This window comes from Grammomys surdaster, unplaced genomic scaffold (assembly GCF_004785775.1).
Source record: "Grammomys surdaster isolate TR1022 unplaced genomic scaffold, NIH_TR_1.0 174, whole genome shotgun sequence".
Lineage (NCBI taxonomy): Eukaryota > Metazoa > Chordata > Mammalia > Rodentia > Muridae > Grammomys > Grammomys surdaster.
In genome coordinates, this window is record NW_021604622.1 from 8721097 (window position 1) to 8738268 (window position 17172).

Consider the following 17172-nt stretch of genomic DNA (forward strand, 5'->3'; position numbering starts at 1 on the left):
CCTTCCTTCCTTCCTTCCTTCCTTCCTTCCTTCCTTCCTTCCTTCCTTCCTTCCTTCTTTCTTAAACATGGGATCAGATATCCAAACTCAAGTCATACAAGTCATGCTTGTGTGGCAAGCATTTTGCCAAAAGAGCTCTCTCACCAGTCATGTGAAATTTTGTATCATTTGGTCAGTATATCTTCTTTTTCTTTCTCTCCATCATTGCTGGCCACCATGTGACTCTATTTTCATTAGTGAAAAGTTTTCTAAGTGTGATCACTTGGCATTCATCTTTCTGTACTTGACCCATCTCCCTGAATGTTCCGAGGATTCATTCACATTGTCACAGATGGAATTTCCTTCCCTTAAAGGCTGCATCACATTTCATTGTGTATACATACATTTAAATGAACCAGCTAGCTTGCCCATTGTGAATAATGCTGCCAATGACAAGGAGGGCAGACATCTCTTTAATGCACCGTTTTCATTTCTTTTGGATATAGGCTTAGAGTTGGGTAACTGGATCATATAGTAGTTCTATATTAAGATTTTGAGAAATCTCTACTTCATTTTACAGTAGCTATGCTTACTTACGTTCTGACTTTCATTACGGAAGGGTACTTACCTTTTATCCACATCTTTCCTAAGATTTATTACCTTTTGTCTGATCATACTCTGAATCTCCTCGTAGCTTTTCCTCATTTTTTTTTTATTTTTGAGACTTATAATATAAATATCTAATTTTATCTTCCCTTTCCTAACTCCAAAACCTCCCACATAATTCTGAATGTTCAAATTCATGGCCTTTATTCATTAATTGTTACATATATATATATATATATATATCATATATCATATATACATGACTTTCTCAGTCTGCATAATGTTACTTCGTATGTATGTTTTCAGGGATGACTATTTGGTTTAGAATAAACAATTGGTGTTGTCTTTCATGGAGCAATCTCAACATTCCTTTGCTGCCTGCAGTTTGTTGCGTAAGGCAGGGCCCCTTGTCCTCTTTAGCCTGCCTTTTGGTATTTTCCTCATTCAGCTCATGTTAAGGCAGCCATGTTGTTGAGACTTCACCATGTAGCTTCTGGATTACTAGGAGACCCAGTCTCACAGCAAACTCCCTGAGCTTCTGGCTTTTATCATCATCATGTTCCCTCTTCATAATGTTCCTTGAGCCTTTGCGGTGGGAGCACTTTGTAGGTATATCCACTGGGACTGGGTTTAGCAACTCTCACTTTGATTGGCCGTAGTTTTCTGTGATGATCTCTATCTGTTGCAAAGAGACGTTTCCTTGATGAGAGATGGAGAGCACATTTATCTTTGGCTATAAGGAGAGACGATTATAATGGAATTAGATGCTGTGCTGGTTTAGTAAAAATAGCAGATGTAGGTTCTGCACGATGACCTATGACTTCATTAGACCCGAGGAGTTGGCCAGATTTTTTGTGCCAGACATAGACTGCCTCTTGTTGAGTGGTCTTAAGTTCTTTAGAGAGCTGTTGGTTACTGCCTAGGTATGTGTATCATTACTGTACCCTTAGTATTAATTTGCATTTTCCTAATAATTAGTCCTGCTAAGCATTCTTTCTAGTGCCTTTTGGCTATTTGAATGTTATATTTTGAGACGTATCTTTTTAAGTACTTAGTCCATTTTAAACTGTATGTTTATTTCCTTCATAGGTAGCAGTTTAAGCTTTTTATATATTTTGAATATTGGCCTCATCTTGACATACTTATCCAGAGGAACTGAATTGGTGGAACATCTATATTTATATCTATATCTATATTCTTCTGTGATATATAGTATAATATAGCATATGATATGTATTATAAAAGAATCTTTGTTAGATTGGCTTACAAGATAGGGGCTATATAGAACAATGGTTATCTGCAATATTGGAGAAGCAAAACCTGGATAGCTGTTCAGTCCATGCAGCTAGATACTTTGATCATTCTCATGGTGCTTGTCTTAGCCAGTATTCTATTGCTGTGAAGAGACACTGTGATCATAGCAAATCTTATAAAGAAAAATGTTTAATTGGGTCTGGCTTACAGTTTCAGAGGTTTAGTCAATTGTCAACATGGTGGCAAGCATGGTGGCTCACAGGCAAACATGGTACTGCAGAAGTAGCTGAGATTTCTATATCTGGATTCACAAGCAGCAAGGAGAGAGCCACTGGGTCTTGCTTTGGCTTTGGAAATTTCAACAACCACCCCCAGTGACACACTCCAGCAAGGTCACACCTACTAATTTCTCTCCAGTAGTACCATTCTCTGAGGACTAAGTAGTCAAATACCTGAGCCTATGGGGTCCATTCTTATTCAACCACCACAGTGCTGAAGGGCTAGAATTTTCTGGAAAGTTACTGGTGTTGAGCCCATGTTATAGGGTTGGAGAAGTTGGTATCTGATGTTAGGAGAAGATAGAAGCAGCAACCATAGATTCATTGAGTCAGAAGAAGCAAAAGGATGGGTTCCATTCTTATCTCTTCCTGGAGTCTCTTTGTATCTGGGTGGCCCATTGAAGGAGGCATCTACTGTGAGTGAAAGTCCTCACCGAATCACTCCTAGTGGATTCAAGATCCAATCAATATAAAGTAAAATCCAAACTCAAATTCCTCCTAAGATGTCTAGTTCACAAATATTTTTGCACATTCTGGAGGTTGTCTTTCACTTTGCTATGTAGAAACTCTTTGTTTGATGTAATCCCATTTGTTAAATTTTGCTTTGGTTGCTTCACTTTTTTGCTTCTTATGTAAAAACCCATTGCTCAGATTAATGCAAAAGGCTTTACAGCTTCATTCCTGCTTTTCATTTGTTCATGTATTTGGAGTTGAGTTTTCTATGAAGCATTTGTTCATGTATTTGGAGTTGAGTTTTCTATGCAGGATGGAATAAAGACTTAATTCAATCCTTTGTATGAGAATATGAAGTTATATAGGAATTCATTTATTGAAGAGATTGCCCTTTCCTCATAATTTGTTCTTAGATTCTTTGTCAATAATCAACTGACTACCAGTGTACTGATTTACCTTTAAATTTCAGCATTTGTCTTGAAATAGAATGCATATGAGTTTTCCAGAGCTTTTGGAACAAAGTGCCACAAACTAAGTGGATCATAGCAAGAGAAATTTATTGTGTCAATAAATTTATACAGACTAAAGTCTAAAACCAAGGCTTCCTCAGGACTTGATTCCTTCTGGACCTCAGAAAATCGTCTGTTTGCTCTTCAGAGCATTTGGTGTCTTGTTCTTAATCTCTGATACCATTCGTCTTAATCCATCATGCCGACCCTCATTCTTCATGTATCCTTCCACATTTAGTTGTCCTTAAATGATTCTGTTTTATTTCAGTAGCTCTGCAATTACAAGTACTCCAAATGAAGTAATATTATAATGTACTTGAGGATAAGACTTCAAAAATATCCTTTTGTGTATGGGGGGGGCACAATTTAACTTACAACATTAGATACTTAAAATGTGATATTCCTATTGCCTGGGTAGGTGTAGCATGCACGTGTGTATAGGTGCAGTCATGCATGCATATGTGTGGACCTTAGAGAAAATTATCAGAAGAAAGAGGAGAAATGTTCTCTGTCATCCTCTGCTTTATCGCCTCAAAACGTTTTCTACTGAATGTGGAGCTTACAGCTTTACAGCTAATCTACTAGAAATCAAGCTTCAGAGACCCTCCAGTCCTGCGTGTTATTCCCCGGTCTCCCACACTCTCTTTCCTTGTTCTAGATTTACAGGCATGTGCTCCCATACCCTGCTGTTTTACATAGGTGCTGAGGATCTGAACTCATGTCTTCGTGGTTGCATAGGCAGCTCTCTTCCTCAACGGAATACCTCTCAGGATTCCAATACTGCTATTCTTTTGTTACTTAATTTACTTACATTTCAAATGTTGTCTCCATTTCCAATCTCCTCTCTGAAAACCACCATCCTATCCCCCTCCCCTTTGCCTCTATGAGGGTGCCTACTTACTTACCCACACACTCCCCGCCTCACCATTCTAGCATCTTCCTTCCCTGAGGTATCAAGCCTTCATAGGACAAAGGGTCTCCCCTCCCATTGATTCAAAAGAAGGTAATCCTCTGCTACATATGTACCTGGAGCCACAGACCCATACATGTGTACTTTTTGGTTGGTAGTTTAGTCCCTGGGAGCTCTTGGTGGTCCAGTTAGTTGATATTGTTCTTTCTATGGGGTTACAATCCCCTTCAGCTTCTTCAGTCCTTCCTCTAATTCTTCCTTTGGGGTTACTGGGCTCAGTCTGATGGTTGGCTGTTAGTGTCTGCATCTGTCTTAGTCAGGTGCTGGCAGAGCCTCTCAGGGGACAGCTATACCAGACTCCTGTCAGCAAGCGCTTCTTGGCATCAGCAATTGTGTCAGGGTTTGGAATCTGTGCATAGGACGGATCCCAAGGTGGGGTGGTCTATGGATGGCCTTTCCTTCAGTCTCTGCTCCATTTTTTTCTCCCTGCATTTCTTTTTTTTTTAATATTTTAATTTTTGTATTTGACATTTATTTGTCACGTGCAATATTTTAACAGGTTTTTCAATCCAGATACAGAATTTCTTCCTTGATAATGGCTTTGAGTCAAGATAACAGATAGTGCTGTAGATACAAAATGATTTCACATAAAGTACTTCATAATGTGACTCTAACATAGGTATCAGGAGGAAATGTACATTGGAAATGGCAGCTTTAGATAAACTTGAAATCTAAAAGCGATCGACCGGTGCTAGGGTTTTTCATTCTTTGACTTTTCTGTTATTTGTTTCATTGCATCATACAGACATAGTGATTTAATTTTATCAACTATTTTCAGTTTCTGAAACCCATAGTTACGTCACATTAAAGAAGGCAGAATGTGGGAAACGAGCACTCTGCATATTGCTGTATTGCTTTGGAAATTCTGAATTTTAAGGACGTTTCAACCTATTTGAAATTTCATAAAGCATGTATTACTTTTAATACATTTCCAAATTTATTGGTTAAGGAGTCTATACTTTCAAGCTTCAGCTCTGTGTTAGTAAACAGCAAGGGGAACTCTTTGGAAACCACAGGAGTTGGATGGAACCTGAGACATTCCATAACTTCCCAATAATTCTCACTCAGCTGGTGTTCAATGTGGCCATCACTTTCAAATGTGTAAAGTAAAATGGAAGTATTTGAGGTCAAGTAAATATCAAATAAGAATAATTTTCTTATTTATGACTGATGCTTTCAAGTCAATATTACAGAGAAAATTAATTCCTATTGAGGGAAACATAAGAGCTCATGGCATAGAGACAGGTAGGCGACAAAATTCAATGTGCCTTGGTGAACAGAAAGTTTAATGAGTAAAAGTTGTTTCTCTTGTAATAGTGTGAAAGAACAGAAACACAAGTTCTTTTCTAAATTAATACGAGACTATGAGGTATGATCTTTTTCAGTTATCGACTCCGTGTCAAATCTGCTAAAATATCTTTTCAGTTTAATTTATTATACTTCATAATACGTGACTGTTTGATATACATATATATGTATGTATAAACACACACACATATAAAATCTTTGTATCTAACCATTGTATGTTTGTATGGATAAAATGATAGTAAACTAAATTTCTCTTTACATATTTCTTTAATATTCACTGTCCTTTATGAAATAAGTATACATCATGGTTTTTGATGCATTTTTAAAACACAATAACTAATAAGAATCTAGATATAATTTTCCAGTTAATTCTCCCTCTGAATTATAATGGGACTGTACTGCTCATAAATCTTTTACAAAAGATATGTGCTCAGATATTACCACTGCCCCCCTGCTTGTTTTCAATATACATTCAGACTATTAAATTTCTCCTGTGGCTCTCAGTAAACGGTAGAGTGGAACCATGGTGGTTGGCAGAGGAACAGAATCTCCGCTACAAGAGTGGCATTCTGATAATTAGTTCATGACTTTGTTCATATGGTCAGTGGTAATATATCTAATCTCTCTTAGGACTAGCCAACTTCAAATAATATTTCCAAATTGAAATACATTAATCTCTTTGGTTTGACTTTACTAAAATGTATTTATGGAATAGGTTAATTGGAGCCATCACATCCATGACTGTGAACCAGTCATTTAAAATGATATAGGTAGCATTAGCTCATGGTAGAGTATAGCAAATTGATTTTGCGGATCCAATGACCTACTAATATTTGGTATCTGTGACTGAGAAAAGATGCTTTAGGGATAAAATGCATCTCATTATTACCAGGATTTAGTTTCAGGTACTCCTTTTATAGATCTTACATCCACAGTAGTAGTCCTCTTGGTAATAAATTCATGGTTTTATTGATTTTGATGGAAAGCTGACAATATGAGAAGCTCTATGCTTAGGGTGTGACCAGGCTCCAGTGTGAGTAAGTGAATGGGTGGCATCCACTTTTGCTTTCTTCTCTCACCAGGAGTCTTTATAATGCTCTGTGTTTCATGGCATAATACTAGTAAAATTAACTTCATATTGCTCAAAATTGTACAATTATTTTTTTCAGTTCCCACTATAATTCACACTCTTTTTAGTGTGGTGCCTGCTGGCAGGCAATTATACATCACTAAGGGATACTACTAAGTGACACCTTCACGTGCCCTTTTCTAGTGAAGTATGTTTGCCCATCACTCATCACCCCTGCTTCTTAAGTCATAGCTGTGACAGGTGTTGGGATTAAGCTGGCTTCTTGGGCAGTGAGTTGCTTCTCTAGTGAGGAGAGATTATAATGCTATTATGCATTTATCTGAATCTGCTTTAAGGGAAGCAGAGTATATTCTGATCTTCATAACTGATTTTTTGATTCAACCATTCATTCTTTCACTTAACATGTGTTTTGAGTATCTTCTATCATTATCATCATTGTCGTCATCAACTTCATCATCATCAGTCTCCTCCTCCTCTTTCTTGTCTTCTTCTTCTATCTCATCTTCCTCTGACTCTTCAGCTCTTTACTGAATCCACACTTCTGTACTGAAAAGCCGCATTATTCCCATATGAGTAGTTAGGACACACATACAGAAACAGTAATGATGTTGTCTATTTACAAAAGTCTTCAACTTTTCCAGATAATATGAAGCACATGAAAACTAACCTGAGCCTTTGGGCTGGGGCAGACACAGAGTTGGTCTGCTCCTGTGGAGATACTGAATCCTGAGCCATCCTTGAGGAGCCACTGCACTCAGAGCAGCCGGTAAGAACTCCATCTCACTCCCTAAGCCCCAGAGATACATCTGGAAGTCAGGGACATTCAGGACACACCAGCTACCCAAACTCCGCCCCTCCGAAATTCCACTTCCCTTCTGCCCCTGCCTGGTTCTTTGGGCTGGGGCAGACACAGAGTTGGTCTGCTCCTGTGGAGATACTGAACCCTGAGACATCCTAGAGGAGCCACTGCACTCAGAGCAGCCAACACAGAGTTGGTGTGCTCCTGTGGAGATACTGAATCCTGAGCCATCTTAGAGGAGCCACTGCACTCAGAGCAGCAGACACCAAGGTGGTTTGCACTTGGGAGACATCATATCCTGAGCCATCCTAGAGGAACCACTGCACCCAGAGCAGAAGGATTTCCAAATCCAAGAGGTGGCCTGAGTCCCAGGAGTTTTTCCACCCAGGAGATTAGGATCATAAGACCACAGAGACATCTGGACTCTGAGGAGCTCTGTCACAAGCAAGATAACTGGAAATATAGACTCCAGTCTTACACACTGAGGGCAGGTTAACCAGATGGCGAAAGGCAAGCACAAGAACATAAGCAACAGAAACCAAAGTTTCTTGGCATCATCAGTACCCAGTTCTCCCAATATAGCAAGCCCTGGACACCCCATCACACCAGAAAAGCAGGATTCAGAATTAAAATCACTTCTCATGATGATGATAGAGGATTAAAAGAAGGACATAAGTAACTTCCTTAAAGAAATACAGGAGAGTACAAGTAAACAGGTAGAAGCTCTTAAAGAGGAATCACAGAAATCCCTTAAAGAAATGCAAGAAAACACAAAGAAGGAATTAAACAAAAACATTCAGGATCTGAAAATGGAAATAGAAACAATAAAGAAAGCTCAAAGGGAGACAACCATGGAGATAGAAAACCTAAGAAAGAGACCAGAAGTCATAGATGCAAGCATCACCAACCGAATAGAAGAGATAGAAGAGAGAATCTCAAATGCAGAAGATACGGTGGAAAATATTGACACAGTTGTCAAAGAAAATGCAAAATGCAAAAAACTCCTAACTCAAAACATCCAGGAAATCCAGGACACAATGAGAAGACCAAGAGAATGAAGATTCCCAACTTAAAGGGCCAGTAAATATCTTCAACAAAATTATTGAGGAAAACTTCCCTAACCTAAAGGACAAGATGCCCATAAACATACAAGAAGCCTATAGAACACCAAATAGACTAGGCCAGAAAAGAAATACCTCCTGTCACATAATAATCGAAACATCAGATGCACAAAACAAAGAAAAAATACTAAAAGCAGTAAGGGAAAAAGGTCAAGTAACATATAAAGGCAGACCTATAAGAATTACACCAGACTTCTCACCAGAGACTATAAAAGCCAGAAGAGCCTGGACTGACATCATACAGACCCTAAGAGAACACAATTGCCAGCCCAGATTACTAAACCCAGCAAAACTCTCAATCACTATAGATTGTGAAACCAAGATATTCCATGACAAAACCAAATTTGCACAATATCTTCCCACAAACCCAGCACTTCAAAGGATAATTGATGGAAAACACCAACACAAGGAGGGAAACTACAACCTAGAAAAAGCAAGGAAGTAATCTTCCAACAACCCCAAAAGAAGATAACTATACAAACATAACTTTACCTCTAATAACAAAAATAACAGGAAGCCACAATCATTTTTCCTTAATATCTCTTAACATCAATGTTCTCAATACCCAATAAAAAGACGCAGACTAGCAGACTGGATACACAAACAAGACCCAGAATTTTGCTGCATACAAGAAACGCACCTCAGTGACAAAGACAGACACTACCTCAGAATAAAAGGGTGGAAAACAATTTTCCAAGCCAACGGTCCCAAGAAACAAGCTGGAGTAGCCATTCTAATATCAAATAAAATTGACTTTCATCCAAAATTAATCAAAAAAGATAAGGAAGGACACTTCATACTCATCAAAGGAAAAATCTACCAAGGTGAACTCTCAATTCTGAACATCTATGCTCCAAATGCAAGGGCACCTACATACATAAAAGAAACTTTACTAAAGCTCAAAACACACATTACACCTCACACAATAATAGTGGGGGATTTCAACACCCCACTCTCAGCAATGGACAGATCATGAAAACAGAAACTAAACCGAGATACTTTGACATTAACAGAAGTTATGAACCAAATGGACCTAACAGACATCTATAAAACATTTCATCCTAAAACAAAAGAATATACCTTTTTCTCAGCACCTCATGGTATCTTCTCCAAAATAGACCATATAATTGGTCACAAAACAGTCCTCTACAGATATAAAAAGATTGACATAATCCCTTGCATCTTATCAGATCACCACAGACTAAGTCTGGTCTTTAATAATGACAAAACCAATGGAAAATCCACGTTCACATGGAAACTGAACAACACTCTACTCAATGATGACTTGGTCAAGGAAGAAATAAAGAAAGAAATTAAAGACTTTTTAGAATTCAATGAAAATGAGGACACATCATACCAAAACTTGTGGGACTCCATGAATGCAGTGCTAAGAGGAAAACTCATAGCTCTAAGTGCCTACAAGAAGAAACTGGAGAGAGCACACACTAACAACTTGACTGCACAAATACACCCAGGAGGAGTAGAAGGCAGGAAATAATCAAACTCAGGGCTGAAATCAACCAAATAGAGACAGAAAGAACAATACAAAATATCAACAAAACCAGGAGCTGGTTCTTTGAGAAAATCAACAAGATAGATAAACAGTTAGCCAGATTAACCAGAGGGCACAGAGACAGTATCCAAATTAATAAGATCAGAACTGAAAAAGGAGACATAACAACAGAAACTGAAGAAATTCAAAAAGTCATCAGATCCTACTACAAAGGCCTCAACAAAACTGGAAAACCTGGACGAAATTGACAACTTCCTAGACAGATACCAGGTACTAAAGTTAAATCAGAAGCAGATAAACCATCTAAATAGTCCCATAACCCCTAAGGAAATAGCAGAAGTCATTAAAAGTCTCCCCACCAAAAAAAGCCCAGGACCAGATGGTTTTAGTGCTGAATTCTATCAGGCCTTCACGGAAGACCTAATACCAATTCTCTTCAAACTATTCCACAAAATAGAAACAGAAGGAACACTACCTAATTCGTTCTATGAAGCTACAATTACACTCATACCCAAATCCACAAAGACCCGACAAAGAAAGAGAACTTCAGACCAATCTCCCTTATGAACATCGATGCAATAATACTCAATAAAATTCTAGCAAACCGAATCCAAGAACACATCAAAACAATCATCCATCATGATCAAGTAGGTTTTATCCCAGGAATGCAGGGATGGTTCAATATTCGGAAATCCATCAATGTAATCCACTATATAAACAAACTCAAAGAAAAAAAACCACATGATCATCTCACTAGATGCTGAGAAAGCATTTGACAAAATTCAACATCCCTTCATGATAAAAGTCTTGGAAAGATCAGGAATTCAAGGCCCCTACCTAAACATAGTAAAAGCAATTTACAGCAAACCAGTAGCCAACATCAAGCTAAATGGAGAGAAACTTGAAGCAATCCCACTAAGATCAGGGACTAGACAAGGCTGCCCACTCTCCCTCTACCTATTCAATATAGTACTGGAAGTCCTAGCCAGAGCAATTAGACAACAAAAAGAAGTAAAAGGGATACAAATAGGAAAGGAAGAAGTCAAAATATCACTATCGGCAGATGATATGATAGTATATTTAAGTGACCCCAAAACTTCCACCGGAATACTCCTAAACCTGATAAACAACTTCAGCAAAGTGGCTGGTTATAAAATCAACTCAAACGAATCAGTAGCCTTCCTCTACATGAAAGATAAACAGATTGAAAAAGAAATTATGGAAATGACACCCTTCACAATAGTTACAGATAATATAAAATACCATGGTGTGAATCTAACCAAGTAAGTGAAAGACCTGTATGACAAGAACTTCATGCCCCTGAAGAAAGAAATCAAAGAAGATCTCAGAAGATGGAAAGATCTCCCATGCTCACGGATTGGCAGGATTAATATAATAAAGATGGCCATCTTGCCAAAAGCAATCTACAGATTCAATGCAATTCCCATTAAAATCCCAACTCAATTCTTCACAGAGTTAGAAAAGGAAATTCTCAAATTCATATGGAATAACAAAAAAGCAAGGATAGCGAAAACTATTCTCAACAATAAAAGAACTTCTGGAGGAATCACCATCCCTGACCTCAAGCTGTACTACAAAGCAATAGTGATTAAAAACTACTTGGTACTGGTACAGAGACAGGCAGGAAGATCAATGGAATAGAATTGAAGACCCAGAAATGAACCCACACACCTATGGTCACTTGATCTTTGACAAAGGAGCTACAACTGTCCAGTGGAAAAAGGACAGCATTTTCAACAAATGGTGCTGGTTCAACTGGAGGACAACATTTAGAAGAATGAAAATTGATCCATTCTTATCTCCTTGTACAAGGCTCAAGTCTAAGTGGATAAAGGACCTCCACATAAAACCAGATACACTGAAACTAATAGAAGAGAAGGTGGGGAAGATCCTCAAATACTTGGGCACAGGCGAAAAGTTCCTGAACAGAACACCAATGGCATATGCTCTAAGATCAAGAATTGACAAATGGGACTTCATAAAATTGCAAAGTTTCTGTAAGGCAAAGGACACTGTCAATAGGACAAAACGATAACCAACAAATTGGGAAAAGATCTTTACCAATCGTCTACATCTGATAGAGGGCTAATATCCAATATATACAAAGAACTCAAGAAATTAGATTCCAGACAACCAAATAACCCTATTAAAAAGTGGGGTATAGAGCTTAACAGAGAATTTTCAACTGAGGAAACTCGAATGGCCGAGAAGGACCTAAAGAAATGTTCAGTATCCTTAGTCATCAGGGAAATGCAAATCAAAACAACCCTGAGATTCCATCTCACACCAGTCAGAATGGCTAAGGTTAAAAACTCAGGTGATAGTAGATGCTGGCAAGGGTGTAGAGAAAGAGGAACACTCCTCCATTGTTGGTGGGACTACAAGATGGTGCAACCACTTTGGAAATCAGTGTGGCGGTTCCTCCGAAAATTGGACATAGCATTACCTGAGGATCCAGCTATACCACTCCTAGGCATATACCCAGAAGATGATCGAACATATAACAAGGACATATGCTCAACTATGTCCATAGCAGCCTTATTTATAATAGCCAGGAGCTGGAAAGAACCCAGATGTCCTTCAACTGAGGAATGGATTCAAAAAATATGGTATATTTACACAATGGAATATTACTCAGCTATTAAAAACAATGAATTCGAGAGGTTCCTAGGTAAATGGATGGAACTAGAAATTATCATTCTTAGTGAAGTAAGTCAATCACAAAAGAACACACATGGTATTCACTCACTGATTATTGGATATTAGCCCAGAACCTTGAAATGCCCATGATGCAACTCACAGGCCACATGAAGCTCATGAAGAAGGAAGACCACGTGGGGGTGATTTGGTCCTTCTTAGAAGGAGCAACAAAATACTCAAGGGAGCAAATATGGAGACAAAGTGAGGGACAGAAACTGAAGGAGGGGCTGTCTGAAGACCATTCCACCTGAGTATCCATCCCATGTGCAGTCACCAAAGGTAGATGCTGATGTGGAAGTCAAGAAGTGCATGCTGATAAGAGCCTGATATGGTTGTCTCCTCAGAGGTCGGCAAGAGTCTGACATATTCAGAGGCAGATGCTCACAACTAGCCATTGAACTGATCATGGGGTTCCCAATGGAGGAGTTAGAGTGAAGGCCATTTGAGCTGAAAGGGTTTGTGGCCCCATGAGGAGAGCAACAATACCTACTAACCACAGCTCCCAGGGTCTAAACCACCAGCCTGGGAGCACTTAGGGAGGGATCCAGGGCTTCAGTTGAATATGTAAGAGTGGAGGACCCTGCTGGGCATAGGTGGAAGAAGAGATCCTTGCCCTCATGAAGGCTGGACGCCCCAGGGGGTGGAAATTTTGAGGGTGGGGAGGTGGGAGTGTGGGCATAGGTAGAGGTTACATCCACAGAGAAGAAGGAGGAGGGGTGATGGGATAGGGGGTTCCTGGTTGGGTGGGGGATGGGGTAAGGGGACAACATATGAAACATAAATAAAACATCCAAATAAAGGACAATAAATATAAAAAAAAGAAAAAAAATAAGAATGACCCAACAGACAAAAAAAAATATTCATATTGTATCCTTAAAAAAAAAAAAGAAAGCTAACTTGATAAACAAACATCCTGAATATCGCTGGTTCATTTGATGTGAGTGTACTTGGGTGGCACTGGTAATGATGGAGACTTTTATCAGATTTGCTATGAGTATTACAAGTCAATGAATGTTCCAAGTGCTTTGCTTTAATTTTCATAACAACTATATGGAGAGTGACTACTATTGCTATTATTGAATAGAAAAGAAATGTAACAGAATTTTAGGAGACTTTCCAACACCAAATAACACATAATGAGACTGTGATTTTGACCCCAGAAATCTGGTTCTAGGGGTGATTTTGTAGATACTAGACTATGAATCTCACTTGAGACTGAAGGAATTTCTTTTTTTTTTAATTCTTTAATCTTCTTTTTTTTTTTACAGTCCAGACTTTATCCCTCTCCCAGTCCACCTCTGACTGTTCCACAACCCATATCTCTTCACCGTGTGTCCAAGAAGATATTCCCACCAACCCAACCCCACCCCACCATACCTCTCCATTCCTTGGGGCCTCAAGTCTCTTGAGGATTAGTTGAATCTTCTTTTTTTTTATGCAGAATTACATTTTGTGTGCCATGGACTCAACAGAATTCTATCTTGTTCAAGATTCCATGTCCAGCAATTAGCAATAAGTAAATGAAATAGCAATTAAAACTGTATCTATTAATTGTAAATTATGGTCCAGACATTTCTAGAAAAAGATAATTTAAAATAATTAAACAGTATCAAAGTCAAACAGAATTTGAGATTTTTTTCTCTATAGTCTCCCTACACTGACACTATAGTTTCTTTCACCTGTTCCTATTCATGTTCTCGTTTTCTCCTGCCTCTACCCATTTCTTTTTCCCTCTGTCTCTCCACTTCCTCCTTCCTTCCTTCGTCCCTTCCTTCCTTCCTCAGTGTCCACATTCTTGTTCATTCATTCTTCCCCTCTCTCTTGCACTTGGGATTGAATTTGGGACTCTGTGCAAGCTAGACCAGCATCCTGCTACTGAACATCTGTAGTCTTCTTTTACTATGTGTTTTGACAGAGTCTCACTCAGTTGCCCAGGCTGGCTTTGAATGTGAAATATTCTTGCTTCAGCCTCTATAATAGCTGGGATTGGAATGGTGAGCCATCAGACCTAGTAAGGTCAATGTGCTGCAGTGCACATGTTCATACTGTATCTTATAGATGTCTCAAAACCCAACATGCTCCAGACCAAATTCCCAAGTTCTCTTCTTCCCTGCACTTGATGCCTTGTATTCTTACTGGTGTCTCAGAGTATGATATAATTAGTATCTGTGTAGTTGTTAGTTGTTAAGCCTAGAAATCACATTTTCCTTCATTTTAACTCCAATATTAGGTTACATAATCCCATACAATGTGCAGACATATACTCAGTTGGGAAGAAGAATAGCCTCATGCATGCTTTCAAAGTCATTTTTGTGAGTCAGTTTGTTGAAACCTCTTCACTTTGCTTTTTTGTTTTTTGCCTCTCTGACTACATTTTTACAAAGGCTTCATTATTAACTCAGGAAGAGTTAATAGAATACAGGATTAGTGTTTTCCTCCAAAGACTCATGTGTCAAAGCCTTGGTTCCACAATGACAGTATTGCACAGTAGAAGAACTACTAAGAATCAGAACCTAGTGGTTTATGTCTAAGTCATGGGGAGCTTATGTTGAAGAGAAAGTGGGTACACCATCTCTTCCTGATTTCCTCCATTCACTTTCTGGTCATAGAATGAGTGGGTTTGCTTTGTCATACGCTTTCTGAATGATGTGCTGCCTTGCCACAACTCTCAAATCATTATGAAAAACCAAAAATAGACTTTCTTGCTTTATAAATTGGTTACCTCAGGTTTTTGTTATAATAACAGAAAGCTATGTAAAATGGCCTCCTATATTTTAATATTACAAATACTAAAGAACACAGCAGGGTGATACCTGGAGAGGACTACTTGATTCAAAGGTCAGGCACACTAGAGACAAGAGCAATAGGAGCAAAATAAAGATAATGAAACTACAAACCTGGAAGAGTTCCACAATATTCCTGATGGTAGCTGTGTTCTTCAAATATTTCTGGATAATAATAGATGCATTAAAATGCAAATATAAAATACAAAATAAAAAAGATATAGTCTTAGGCCATGTTAGCGTGCTAAGATTATATTTTTAAAAAAGTGGTTGTAATAATGATAATAATTCTGCTTCTTTCTAGTCCTTAATTAAAAGAAAAGTCTCCAGTAGAGAATAACAGGAAAGGGCAGGTTAAATTTGGAATTGACTTTTCCTAAATTAGGACACCTTGCCTTTCCAGTACTCCAAGTAGATGTGAAAGTTCTCGAGGTAATGTGAAAAATCCTCAAACTATAATTATGCTTTTTCTTTTCGACATTTAATGGTGATCCTGTTTTGAAAAAGCTTTTAATCTACATCTTCATTCCTTCATGGCACTGTATTTTATTTGTTTGGAATAAGGTATAAATATAGAAGATTAAATAAACTCTGATGAAAGTGAAAACAGTTAAATGGTCAATGACAGGCTTCGGAGGTATGTTCTGCTCATCTGTTTGGGCAGCACACACACACAAGGCAAGACTGTGAGCCAACGGTCATCTCTGTCTTCATTCTATAGATAGAATCACACACTTTCCACCGTCTGTCTCATTGTCTATTTTCACAATGTCTGTTGTATCACCAGGGAGCAATCCAGACCTAGGGGATACTGGAGGTACTGGGTGCTAACATAATCACATAGAGACATTTAAACGCACACACTTTTCAGCAGTCATTTCCTTTTCTTTCTCAGCAACTAAATAGCAGAGTATGTTCAAAGGAGGAGATGACCAGCAGCAGGTAATAGAAATCATGATAAACAGAGGGGGGAAAAATGTTCCTTTCGGTTTCCGTTGCTATCAGTACTTCAGGGCTGCCTCATTTTCTTCTCTGCATCAAGATGCTCTGAGATGATCATTGTCATAGCTTCCTTCATTGCCATTTAATGACTTGGCATGTCCTCTCCCACTTCCCAGTGTTTTTGTAGGTGGGATATTACCGACTTGTGTCATAGACTGATGCAGAGAGAAAAAGCACTCATGACTTTCTAATCTACTCTCATTCCCATCTCCTTCTTACCCCCTGCCAGAGGTATAGAGCCTCCCCATTATCACTTATGTTGAACGAAACCTGTGGATGACTCTATGGCATGCAGAACAGTTTGCCTGGTCCCTGGCAACACATAGAGATGATGGACAGGGTTTCAGTTCAATATCAACCTCTCTATAAGGAGCCAACCGTGTGTTGTGACTGGGAAAAAATACAAATAATGCAGTATGTGACATTTCCCTCAGCATCCTCATTAAAAGAGTTTGCCTACAAACAAAGCTAATGATAGTTATTATACAGATTAAATTATGTTTATTGAATTATTCAAATAAATTAATAAAAATTATAGCACGCCGGAATTTTCTAAGCATTCAAAGGGAGAAAATGCAGGCATCGCCAGTTGTCAGCCCTGCTGAGTTTCAGTGTGGCACTTCTAGCAATTTAGGCTTCTGTGTGAACTGCAGCAGCTTCCAAGTTAACCAAGGGGCATATTCTGACTGTGATGTGTGCATGCTTCTAGAGCCATTCACCACTCTCCCACACCTGTGACGGGAAAAGTAACTCCCGAGCTTGAACCGTGCAGGATCCTGACTCCAG